This window comes from Dermochelys coriacea, chromosome 1 (genome assembly GCF_009764565.3).
Source record: "Dermochelys coriacea isolate rDerCor1 chromosome 1, rDerCor1.pri.v4, whole genome shotgun sequence".
NCBI classification, from domain to species: Eukaryota; Metazoa; Chordata; order Testudines; family Dermochelyidae; genus Dermochelys; species Dermochelys coriacea.
In genome coordinates this window covers 48,221,799-48,234,173 of record NC_050068.2, presented here as the reverse complement: position 1 = coordinate 48,234,173, position 12,375 = coordinate 48,221,799, and the positions used below count along the sequence as shown (strand labels likewise).

At 39.7% G+C, this 12,375-nt stretch overlaps 1 protein-coding gene across 2 annotated transcripts in view; it reads right to left on the bottom strand.

Moving 5' to 3' along the window:
* PDS5B (PDS5 cohesin associated factor B) overlaps positions 1-10,132 on the bottom strand; it is a 260,336-nt gene extending 250,204 nt beyond the window's left edge. The window contains exon 1 of one of the 2 annotated variants that reach the window (XM_038410765.2): positions 9,587-10,132. The gene's annotated coding sequence lies outside the window, so the exon portion shown is untranslated. The remainder of the gene's footprint in view (positions 1-9,586) is intronic. The other variant, XM_038410755.2, reaches the window with a different exon arrangement.
* Positions 10,133-12,375: the final 2,243 nt, after the last annotated feature.

Sequence of the window (12,375 nt, the reverse complement as noted above, 5' to 3'; positions counted from 1 at the left end):
ACTCCTCCAAAGACATTACTATTTGAGAAACTCAAATAAGAATTTTCCCCCTTTAAAATCCCTAAACTAATGAGAGGGAATAAAGGAGACAAGATGGTTGAGGTAATAGCTTTCATTGGACCAGCGCCTGTTACTGAGAGAGAAACTTTCAAGCTTACACAGAACTCTTCTTCAGGTCTATGGCGTAAGGGAGATTATGTAAAATACAAGTGAGTAAAAATTCATTTTAACATTTTGCTTTTTCTTTCCTTCCTTGGTTCAGGGCACACCAGCACAACCAAACCCTAACACCAATATTTAGCAATAATGGTGTGTTAGTAAAGTTAATAAATAGGGTAGCAAAAATCACAAAGCCTTAAAACTCCTATCCTAAACATCAGAGAGACATGCACTGGTATAGGGTAGAAGGAAACAGAAAAAGGAGATCCTAGAAACTGCTCCATCCTCCCACATATAAGGGAAGGGTAAATCTGCTAAAAAGGGATGAGAGCAAATAAAGGCAAAAAGGAAAAAAAAAAATCTAGGAGAGGCGGAGAAGAAAAAACTAAACATTTTAAATTGCAGGACCCAAGATAGTTCCTGAATACTGATTTCTTCTCCAACTCCACAAACAAAAATCTAGGCTTTAGAAGTATTACTTGAGTAAGAAGAAGAAAAGGAGTACTTGTGGCACCTTAGAGACTAACAAATTTATTAGAGCATAAGCTTTCGTGAGCTACACGCTCTAATAAATTTGTTAGTCTCTAAGGTGCCACAAGTAGTCCTTTTCTTTTTGCGAATACAGACTAACACGGCTGCTACTCTGAAACTTGAGTAATAAGGTACCACTGGAAAGGGCCCAGTTAACCTGGCACCTCAGAATGACTAGCTTCAAGTTTTTCCATTTTTTCCTATAGTGAGTGCAATGCCCTCTGGCCATATAGGTGAGAGCATATAAAATTTCAATTGAATGTACAATTGAACACATCCAGATAAACATCTGCGATGGTGGCATGCATGGCTGGAGGTGTTTGGCAAAGATGCCAGCAGAGTCAAGGGATGTTTAAGAGGACAGTATAATGCTTTTAAAAAATGACACTGATTAAAATATGCCACTCAGGTAAAACTAATCTGGTTCATCTTATGCCTAAACTTTTATTTAATTGTACGATGCCCAAAATACTTGTATTCCTATGCTTATTAAAATCTTGCACCTTCCTAAGTTGTTCAGAATAGAAAATAATGTACATCTATCATACACTACTATGTTTTCTAACTTACCTATTTTTCTTCAAATATATCTAAGGCACTTCTCAATTTTTATTAATTTACATATGAATACCTAAAGACCCCATTTACTACAGTCATTTTACTAGGCACTATACAAATAAAACTTACTTACCCCAGTAAGCAATTTAGCTTAATTTGCTAAATAAAATTTTAAAAACAATTTTAATTAAACTAATACAAGTTGTATGCATATAGACAAAGACACAGAGGAAAGCACAATCCCTGCCCTGAAGACACAGACGAAAGGTTGACAAATGCAATACAACATAAAAATTAGAAAGGTGAAAACTCAGCACAGCTTTATTGTTTAAACGTTGTCATCCTTTTTTGTTTTACATTTTTTTTTAACAGGGTGGGGAAAGGGGGGCAATCAGTAGTTAGGGCAAGAAACGGGCAAGTTAGTAAGTGAAGAGGAAGGACAGCCACAATTTGTCACCTCCTTAGCCCTGATCAGCAGGTAGAGTTTTGTAAGCAAAAAGAGATTAATCTTAAGGAGGTATTTGAAACAGGATGAGGTAATGAGCCTATGAGAACTACAAACTTAGTTTAAAGGTGCTTTTATGAAGTCGTACGAGTTATACGATTACACATAGTACTTCCCAAAAATTCTGTTTAGAAAAAACACCTGTAAAACGTTTTGAATTCTCAAAACAGCCAAAACAGAATTCTATCAAGTTTAAAAAAAAAAAAAAAAAAAAGGATTGAGAACATACATGAACTTCAAGCAAACAGGTAATTTTTTCAGTAAATTATATGAGCATGAAAACATGCAACTTAAAATTAGATCTCCTCAACCTTAACTACAGAAACACTAATAGGATACACACTCTAAGACACACATGGTCCCAAATGCATCGGGCAACCTGCACTCAAAGAACAATACACCTCTGACCAGCTGACTCCTTCAACCTAATTCCACCAAAACCCTGAGGGGATGCCAGAGGGTTTCAGCTCAACTAGAGGTGAAAAGTTTGTGCTGGAGTAAAGGGGTTATCTGGGGCCCTCCAAATTCCCCCTTCTATCCCCAGCCAGTAATATAGCAGCACATGTTAATAAATCTCGCTTTTAGCTTATATTAGTTCCCCAACACATTGTAAAAGCTGTCCAGACGGGAGGGAATCCACAGGTAATAGTACAAGTACCAGGCACCGGAATAGAAAAAAGGGCAATCCATCCAAAAGCCCTTTGCCTCTTCAGATTAAGCAATGGGAGAAGCGCACAAATCACACCCCATAAAGAAATCCCAAAAATTGATGCCAGCAAAATTTATTCTCTTTAAAACAGATAACTTCTATACACAGGAAAACAATGTCTCTAAATGCTTAGCCATCAGAAAGATTCACACTCATTTCAAACAGTAAAATTACCACCAATGTCTTGCAGGGTGCTAAGAGCAAAATCATGATTGTGTATCAGTGAATAAAAAAGAATGCTTTTTTTAAAGTTAAAAAAAAAAATTGTAATATGGTTCTCTCTCTAAAAATAAACCCACTTAAAATTACATCTGAATTTAATACAAAATAAGTTAAGGCCTAAATTTATTATAATCTGTCAAATCATTTAAATTAAAAATAAATATGCTTAATCCATGTGTCTATCACTTTTCTATATAAAGAAAGCATCAGGGAAAAAATTTAACTTGAGGTCAAGCTTTATGTACTGTATTGTGAGCTTGTTTTGATTTAATAAAAATAAATTTTATATGCTGTTGTGAGTTTAATTAAATTCCAGTTACTGTCCTAATGTAGCTTGACACAAATCATGAGCAAAGAGTTAATTATCTAGTAAATAAGCAATATCTCATTCATCATTTTTTAACATACTACAAATATACAGGTTTCAGAGTAGCAGCCATGTTAGTCTGTATTCACAAAAAGAAAAGCAGTACTTGTGGCACCTTAGAGACTAACAAATTTATTTGAGCATAAGCTTTCGTGAGCTACAGCTCACTTCATCAGATGCATCGGATGAAGTGAGCTGTAGCTCACGAAAGCTTATGCTCCAATAAATTTGTTAGTCTAAGGTGCCACAAGTACTCCTTTTCTTTTTACAAATATACAATTAATATGAAAATATTAAGCTATATAATTGCTTAAATAATTATAGTATACCCTCATAGGCAGAAAAGAGATGTATCAAATCTAATGTAAATTAATCAACATTTTAATGGTTATGTCAACCAATGTGAATACACCTTTCTTTAGAAAAAAGCTGAAGTACAGAGAAAAATTGATTTAAATTGGGGCTTTCCACTTGGTCATTTGAATCATTATTTAAATCACCTTGATTTAAATCAATCCACCCTAAGCCACCTAAAATCTTCACATTGTCACATAACAGATATGCTTAACATTTAACAAAAAAAAAACCAAACAGCAGAAAAACTTCTGCTTGTTTCAGAGACAAAAGTTCACTAGGATGCTTAAAACAAAGTTTCTTCCACAACGTGCACTTTTGCCCCATATTCTCAACTTACAACTTCTGCCCATTTTGTTTTTAATCAAATCAGGGTTGTGTGGGATGAACTTTGCCAAATCTATAGAAAATAAAGTTCTTTATCTGCAATATCCACGAAAATATATACAAAAGCAGTCTATAGACACTAAGGGCATGTCTACACATACAGTGATGCAGCTGCACCGCTATAGTGCTTAGTGAAGATGCTACCTACATTGACAGGAGAGCACAGATCGATACAGCACTCTCTATATCGGGAGGTAGGTCCATATAACTGCATCACTCAGAGTTGTTTTCTCCACACTCCTGAGCAACTTAGTTATACTGACATAAGTTTGTAGTGTAGACCAGGGCTAAGAAAAACAAAGCAAATAAGTTAAATTCAAAGGGGTTTTAGAACTGGACATGGAGAGTGTGTGTATTTAATTAAAGAAATGTTTGGACACTTCCTACAAATTACATGACTTGCATCCACTTAGTGTCACAAGAGTTGAAATCTCTCAATTTTGGAACAATTAAGTGTCAATTTTTTTTCTTTTTTAGTTTAACTTATCTCAGAAATTGATATTAGGCTTAACTGTATTATAGTCATCTCCAAAAGAATAAACTGGGTTTAACTGACAGAGAAGCAAAGGCTGGAACTGCTTTGAAAGCAAAAGACTACGCTAACTCTTAGTACAGCGGGAAAGGAGCCCATTCAATAGTTGCCTTTCCAAAGCCAGTAATAACTAGGCTTTTAGTTCACTAGTGAGGGTCTAGTCCTCCTTACATGAAAAGGTATGAGTGATAATTTAGGCAACCAGAGCATTGGGGGATTAAAATAAGGATGATCTGTGTTCTGGACTTTAAGGACACTTGTGTTTATTTTTTCATTAAGAAGTGCATCAGCAGATGTAGCACAAGTGTAAAAAAATGGCACTCTTGAGGAAAATCTGCAGTAGGAATTTCTCCGAGCAGTTGACTACTTATTTCTAAATTCTAAAGATGGGTCATCAGATTCTTAGATCTGCAGAGTGGCACACATCCAACCCCCACCACATTGACAACTGCATATCTTATGAGACCTGCAATAAAAGGGAGGAGAGTGTAAATTAAAACAAAGTTGAGAGCAACACATACACACACAAAATTTATATTTTCCTGCTTGAAGGCTGCAATTTCATTTAAAAATTGATAGAAGGAAAGGGAACCCAGGAGGTTTTATTCTTTACTTCCATTTCACGGTTTCTATTAAAGTTAGGTAGAACACCACACTTTAGTGGGAAGAGCTGACATTACCAAAAAAAGTCTTTGTGAGGGATAGATATGTATCATTTCCGTGACAATAAAATACAGTTTACTGTAAAAAAAAAAGTCTACTCTATGCCTCAATCTGTGTCACACATACTATTTACAATGTTTATAAGACATTAAACTACTTAGTGAACCAGTTTCATCTCTTGGATCTGACAATTTTTTTTTGTTTACTTAATCCACAAACACCAAAAGACTGCATTCTCATGTACTGCTTACGACCCCAATTCTGTATCTGTTATGTTAACACTGACCCTTGTCTGTCAATAGTCCTAGTGATCCCGATGGAAGACCACTCTGATTCACAAGTCTGCATTAGAAAATCTCGGATAAAAAATAAAAAAATAAAATAAAAAAACATTTAACACCAACATAACCCATCTAATGTTGATGGGGAGTTGCTGTTTTACCATCTCTCACCACAAATACTACACCAAAGTTACAATCAGCTAAGGCACTAGAGCTGGAACACGCTCAATTTAAAAGCAAGGGGGCTGCTGGCAGGACATTCACCACCAAAGGCCCTCAACTCCGGAATTCACTACTTCACCCCCCAATCCAGAACACTACAACTCTTGACTTTCAGGACATGCTTCAAGGCCTACCTATTTTCTCATGCTTTGGAGTAAGATTGGAGAGGTAATCTGTGGTAGGAGGAGTGAGGGAAGAGATTGGTGTTCTTTAAGAAGGCTGAGTTTTTTATGCTTCTGCACTGATTCTTTGTTTCTTACATTACATAACAGGAGTTACTTTAGATTAGGTTTGTTGTCTTTTAAAGTTTTTGTATGAACTGTGTAAATTTTATTTTTATTGTGAAATCTTTTAGCACTTTAGAATAGCTACTTGTATAAATCACAATATATACACACTTGTTAATGCAATCCCTCGCTAGCAAGGTTTATCCCACGCTCACCAAACTCATTTTCTGTTTGTATCAATACTTTGTTTAAAATGAATTAAGCATACGCTACTATATTTAAAAACTAAACAGAAAATCAAATTTCTTCTGAGACCAACTTTTAACTGATAATTTCACAGAGAGGGTTAATAAAGATACACCTTTATCTTCACATATACACACAAATATAAATGGTTTCACTTTTCCAGGTGTGTTTGGAGGCAGGGAAGAGGAGAGAGTCCATTCTTAAAGGCCCTCTGTTCTGGCAATTCTTCTCCAGCTGATGTCTACACAATTGCCTCCAGAACCTGTCGATGCCACTCAAGCATTGTCCATAAACTAAGGCAACCTAACACACTCCCCACTACTCTCACAGAGGAGGACCAAGCTACTTAACCTTTTTAATACCCAATGAATTTTCAGAATTTTTCACACATCAGCCACAGTTCAGGACTGATTTTAAAATATTTCTCTCAAAATTCTCACTCTTTCTGGGGTTTATTTTGTTTATATGATTGCATACACAGACACTGCATTATTTTTACAAACCTATGAAAGCATGATGAACTGTCATATCAGCACAAAAGTGCTAGACACTATAACTGCCACTCGACAGTAATGTAGAACTACTCTGGAGGAGGCAAAGGATGTCTGAAGGAAAAGAATGCATCCGATGAAGTGAGCTGTAGCTCACGAAAGCGTATGCTCAAATAAATTTGTTAGTCTCTAAGGCGCCACAAGTACTCCTTTTCTTTTCTTTTTTTTTTTTCTTTTTTTTTTTTTTTTGCAACTAACACAGCTGCTACTCTGAAACCTGAAGGAAAAGAGACAGTAAAGGAAGGAAAGCCTAGCAAAGAATTGGGGCTGAATAGCATCGAGGAGGGCGAACAAAGAGGAGATTATGAATTTGCTCTCATTTTTCCTAACCTACTTTTCCTGAACCTAAAAATTACCTCCTAATCTCCCACTTTGGATCCTCCTTCCACTCATCTTCATGCCTTCTTCCAAATTGACCTTTGAAAATACTCCACTTGCTGCACAAAAGGAGTATGTTGTCTCCTCCAAATCCAACCTCAGAAAACACTTCCTCCAAGAAGCCTTTCAATTATTATCACTATTAGACTTCAAACACTTTTACATTATAATCATTTTACTATGTATAAATTGTGCTCTGTCTGAACTAGACTATACATTTTTTTCATATGCTTGTACAGCATGAAGTACAACATCAGTGCTCAATAAAAATATGACAGAGAAGGGGAGACCAGAGACAGAAGAGAAAAACAAAGATAAAACAAGAGTGAGAAAAAATATCCCACCAGAAAAACCTCCTGTTATCAGTCACAGACATGCAGCACTGCCTCTAGAAAATATGTACACGTGAGAGAGACAAGAGTAATAAAGGATTACACTTTTCCTTTTCAAAACATTGACAATTGCTGGTATTTACATTTTTTTATTTAAACCTTAATGATTTCTCCTAACTGTCCAACTTAAATCTCTACTTTGAAGACTGACTTTTTCAAAATGTGTTTAACATGTGAACTTGCTACATAAATCTGACATTCACATTTCCACAACTTTAGTTTATCCAGCTTCTTCTCAGACAAGACACACAGAACTACAGTTTGGTATACCAACCAACTGGTATACTAGTAAAAAGTGTAAATGAAGTATTAGATATTACCATTGACCTATAAGAATAAGAAACATGGGTACAAGGGAACATAGGTTGAATACTTATGCACAAGGTATGGGGCTAACTACAACTGTTTTCTCCTGCACATGCTTTCAGATGTAGGTGGTGAGCACATGGCACGTTACAGTCAAAAAGAGCGTTACAGTCAAAAAGAGCGCATCATTTCTTGATTCTCTAACACAACCATACATTTTTTTAAGGTGGTTTGTGCATAATATATATTCAAATGTTTCACAGAATCAGAGAAGATTAGGGTTGGAAGAGACCTCAGGAGGTCATCTAGTCCAACCCCCTGCTCAAAGTAGGGCCAACCCCAACTAAATCATCCCAGCCAAGGCTTTGTCAAGCCAGGCCTTAAAAACCTCTAAGGATGGAGATTCCACCACCTCCCTAGGTAACCCATTCCAGTGCATCACCCCCTCCTAGTGAAATAGCTTTTCCTAATTCTGCTTCAACTCCTAATTAAATTCTACCTCGATTAGCTAAACACAATTAGTGCTGTTCAAAAAAAAATTCAAGGTTTTTAAACTGTTCTCCACAGTAATTTAAAACAGAATACACAGAACTTGCATAGTATTTTACACATGAAATGCACTACACCAACTTTGATCAAATAGATTAGAACCTGCTGTTGTTTTCAGAAAGACTATAACTTAATTGGTTTGCAAGGAAGCAATGTGAAAATGTATGTCACTGCATTACCCCCCCCCCCCCGAAATCAAAGATTTGAGATGTATTCCACTTTAAATATCCTCAATGTTTAAAATTTTCTACCTTGTTTGTTATTTATTTCACAGTTAATGAAGAGACACTGACCTTGGCGAAAGTGCCTCCCCATCGCTTCATAAAGTGTTGAAATCAAATAAAGGCTTGTGTGGCATTCAGTAACTGTGTTAAACTAGAGTTAATATAACACACTTGACAAGAAATAGTTATCAATAGATAACCATTTAAAAGTCAATACCTATGCAACTCAGAATATCATTATTTCTTTTAGAGTAAAATCCTGTCCTGTAAGCGCTCAGTTACTGCAGTTCAATTTTCAGTTTTGTACCCCATCATTTATTGTTGATTTGTTTTGAAGAACAGATAGGGAGTTATTAGCAGCAGCGTGAAGTTACAGATTTAGATTCCTCGACCAGAGACTCAAACAATACATATTTTAAACACAAAATGTCCTTCACCTGGTAATTCAAGTGTAAAATTTCAGATGTAGTAACCAAATATCCATCTCTCCCCCCCCACACACAACAAAATGTGGTAAAAAAAAAAAAAAAAAAACCAACATGAGAGAACGAGCTTGCTGCAAATAGTGACCCGGCAAATCCAGGTCGTCCTCAGTCACCATCTCCGCCTAGCTGAGCAGCCTCCGATCACTGGGGGTGGAGAGAATTGAAGGGAGCGAGATGGGGTCTCTTCCCCCCCCCCCTCGACCCAGAGCAGCAGCACGAAGGGGCTGCGGGAACCCGGGGTGCCGCTAAGCGGGGGCTAGGCCAGCTGCCCGGGGCAGCGAGAGGACAGCCAGCGCCAGGGGACTCAATTGTTAACCCCCTCGGCACGGCTCCGCCACAAGGAGCCACCAGCCAGCAGCACATTGAGGGAGCGACGCCGCCCGCCAGGGAAACAGCAAGAGCCCAGGCCACCCGGGGAAAGGGCGGGGGGCGACCCACAGCACCAGCCACCAACTCCGGGGGAGGGGGCAAAGCCCCACCAAGGTCACCCCCTCGCTGCGACCCCCCCCAACCAGGAAGGGGGCGCCAAGTTCAGTGTGTAGAGGCTGGAGATCGAGCAGGGGCGGCGGCGGGGGGAGGGGAGCCACTAGCGGGTGGGGGGGGGGGCGCCCCCACACACTGGCCGTGCAGCATGGTCCGGGCTGGCGCCGCTCCGGCCCGACTGCAGCGGGGGAGAAAGGAAAAGGAAACAGCGTGGGGGCGGTTGGGGGTGCACGGCCGCGTTGCCGGGCTCCTTACCTCCCCTGCAGCAGCCACCGCCTTTCCTTACTGCCAGGCGGGTCCGCTCCGCGCTGCCGCTGCTCTGGGCTCGGAGAGGAGCCGCCGCCGTAGCCGCAGCCAATCGCCTCTGGCCGCCTCCCCTTCCGCAGATCGCCCCGCTCTGCCTGTAGACTTCAAAATGGCGCCAAGTTGTCTCCGGCGGTTCCAATGGAACCGCCGAGAGAGGCGAGCGGGCAGCAGGGCGGAGCAGCAGCGCCCCCTGCCGGCCGGCGCGGGCAGAGCCCCGCACAGGCGCGGGCAGGCGGAGGGAGAGCCAGCCGGACTCGCACAGAAACAACTTCCACAGCCAGGCAGTTGCCCCCTCAAAGGGGCGAGACCCCCGCATATCGCTGTGCAAACCAGCACCGGGGGGCTGCGGAGCAACTCAGCTATAAAGGCTGCGGAGCGGAGCCGGCTCGGATTCCCCCCATCTAAGCAACGTACAGAAAACTAAACTCCTGCTGCCATCACAGCAAACCCTGCTTCCCCCTGCCAAGCACTAGAGAGCTAAAAAGTAAACCCGAACGAAAGCGTGATCCAGCTCCATAATACGTATTCATTGACTGGGCGCAATAACGCTAACTTCCCGCAAGGGAAGCGAAACACCCATCCCCTAAGGAAAAAGCAAAGAAGATGACACCCCAACAGCTAGGACACCAACCTATGAATCACGAGGAAAAGCAACAAGCTACACTATTACAGATCCTAGCACGGAATTCTTGAACTAGCCGAATACCTCACTATAGTGACTTGGATTCTCACCAAATACGGAAAGCAAGGCCCATATGCAAGAGGTGGAAACAGAGGGACAATGCACCGTCCAAATGCAGAGAGAACTGTACAATCAATAAAAAGAAAAGGAGTACTTGTGGCACCTTAGAGACTAACAAATTTATTAGAGCATAAGCTTTTGTGAGCTGTACAGCTGTACAGCTCACAAAAGCTTATGCTCTAATAAATTTGTTAGTCTCTAAGGTGCCACAAGTACTCCTGTTCTTTTTGCGAATACAGACTAACACGGCTGCTACTCTGAAACCTGTACAATCAATGTGACAGATGGGAGAGAGAGACAGTCTATTCCACCGTGCAAAAGAAATATTTCCTAAAATTAGCAGGAATTATAAACTACTTATTGAGCAGTCATGAATAAATGTGTTTAATCTTGGGAGGGGGAGACAAGGAGAGCTGAGCAGCTCCAATGAGTGCATCACTTGATTGGAAGGAAAGTGAGCACAAATATGGTGTAGTTCCATCTCCCAGGTAAACACTATGAAAGAGGAGAGCCAGAATATCAGAAGACAAAACTAACAAGTTTAAACTGCAGTTATGTTTTTTTAAAAAGGGACAACACTTCACTCAACAAGTCTGCTAATACAAAGGGCTTTGTCTAGACTAAAAATAAAGTTTTTTTTATTGTCATTAGTTAACGTGATACCATAGTGTAGACAGGTTTCCTAGGACTCTCCTCAGCTATCTAACATTAAAATACAATATGTGTGATCTTCACTGAAGTTTTAAAATATGTTAAAATATTCTAGCTAACACAATTTGTTATTATAGTCTAAATAAAGCCTACAAGAGTAAACTGGATCCTTCATTGCCAGAATTGTTAGTTTAATCCAGTTGCCAGGGCCAGGCCAAATCCTGGCTTTTTTTACATCTTTGCAACTCTGTCTGCCCTGGGTTATGCCTGTTCCACCATTCTTGAAAACAAAAACAGCACTGCACAGGTATAAAAGAGGGTAACGTTTTGCCTGACAAATCTTTATTGCTGGTGATAATTTACCAAAAGTAAAGAACCCAGCTAGACTTTCAGGGCTCAGAGAAAATTTGTTGCACTGGCAGTTTAGGAAATCATTTTTACTTGCAAGCTGAACACATATGATATGTCAATAATAATTAAAATAAATTTCCCATGTGACCACATAAGATTATTTTCCTTTTCTTTATACTGCCCCTTTTCCCAGTCCTCTTTCTATTGTGGTGGTCTTTACCTAGATTATAAGATTTTTATGGTCAGGCAATCTGCATTTATCTTTATTTGTTGTGTGAAGTGCTAGACATATATAAATCTCTATACATAACTGCAATTTAAATTTACATACAAGTGTAAGAGTTGTAGATTCTCCAGTCTAACTGTTGACTTCTGAATCTTCTTGCCATTCCCTGTTTACAATAAAGTCTATCTCTTGCTCCTCATTCCTGGAGCAGGGAAGGGTACTTATCCCCTCCATCTGATGTCAGGATGCCTGTCAGCTATGGACAGATGTTTGGAGACTGAAAAATGGTGAGGTGGATGCTGTGAGGAAGCCTAAGTTATTTCAGAAGTTAACGCTTTTAAAGAAATCCCTTTATTTTTTCTCCTCTCCTCTACCAGTGTTAATTTTCTTGTAGGGGTTAACACACAAACAAAATAAAACATCCACGGCTAGTTTACTTAGCTACGTCTTACTGCTTGGTAACTCAACAGCAGTACCTTTCATTTTCCTCCAGAGGGGGCCCTTACAGTACCTCTTTTCATGAGGGTTAGCTGCTGGTTCCTCCTATAGAGGGGTGCTGGAACTTGAGTGCTAGGAGTGTGACCCCACCTCCAGGCTTGATGTAATAATAGCAGCTGAATGCACAGCTTTCATCACATTCGGGGTTTACGGTTTTGTTCAGTGGCATTCAGCATCCCCTCTATAAAAATTGTTCCAGTGCCCCTGCTGTTATTCCCAACTTCCAGAGATCGTTCTGATTCTAACATCCCCTCTTCTTGTTGTAAAGGG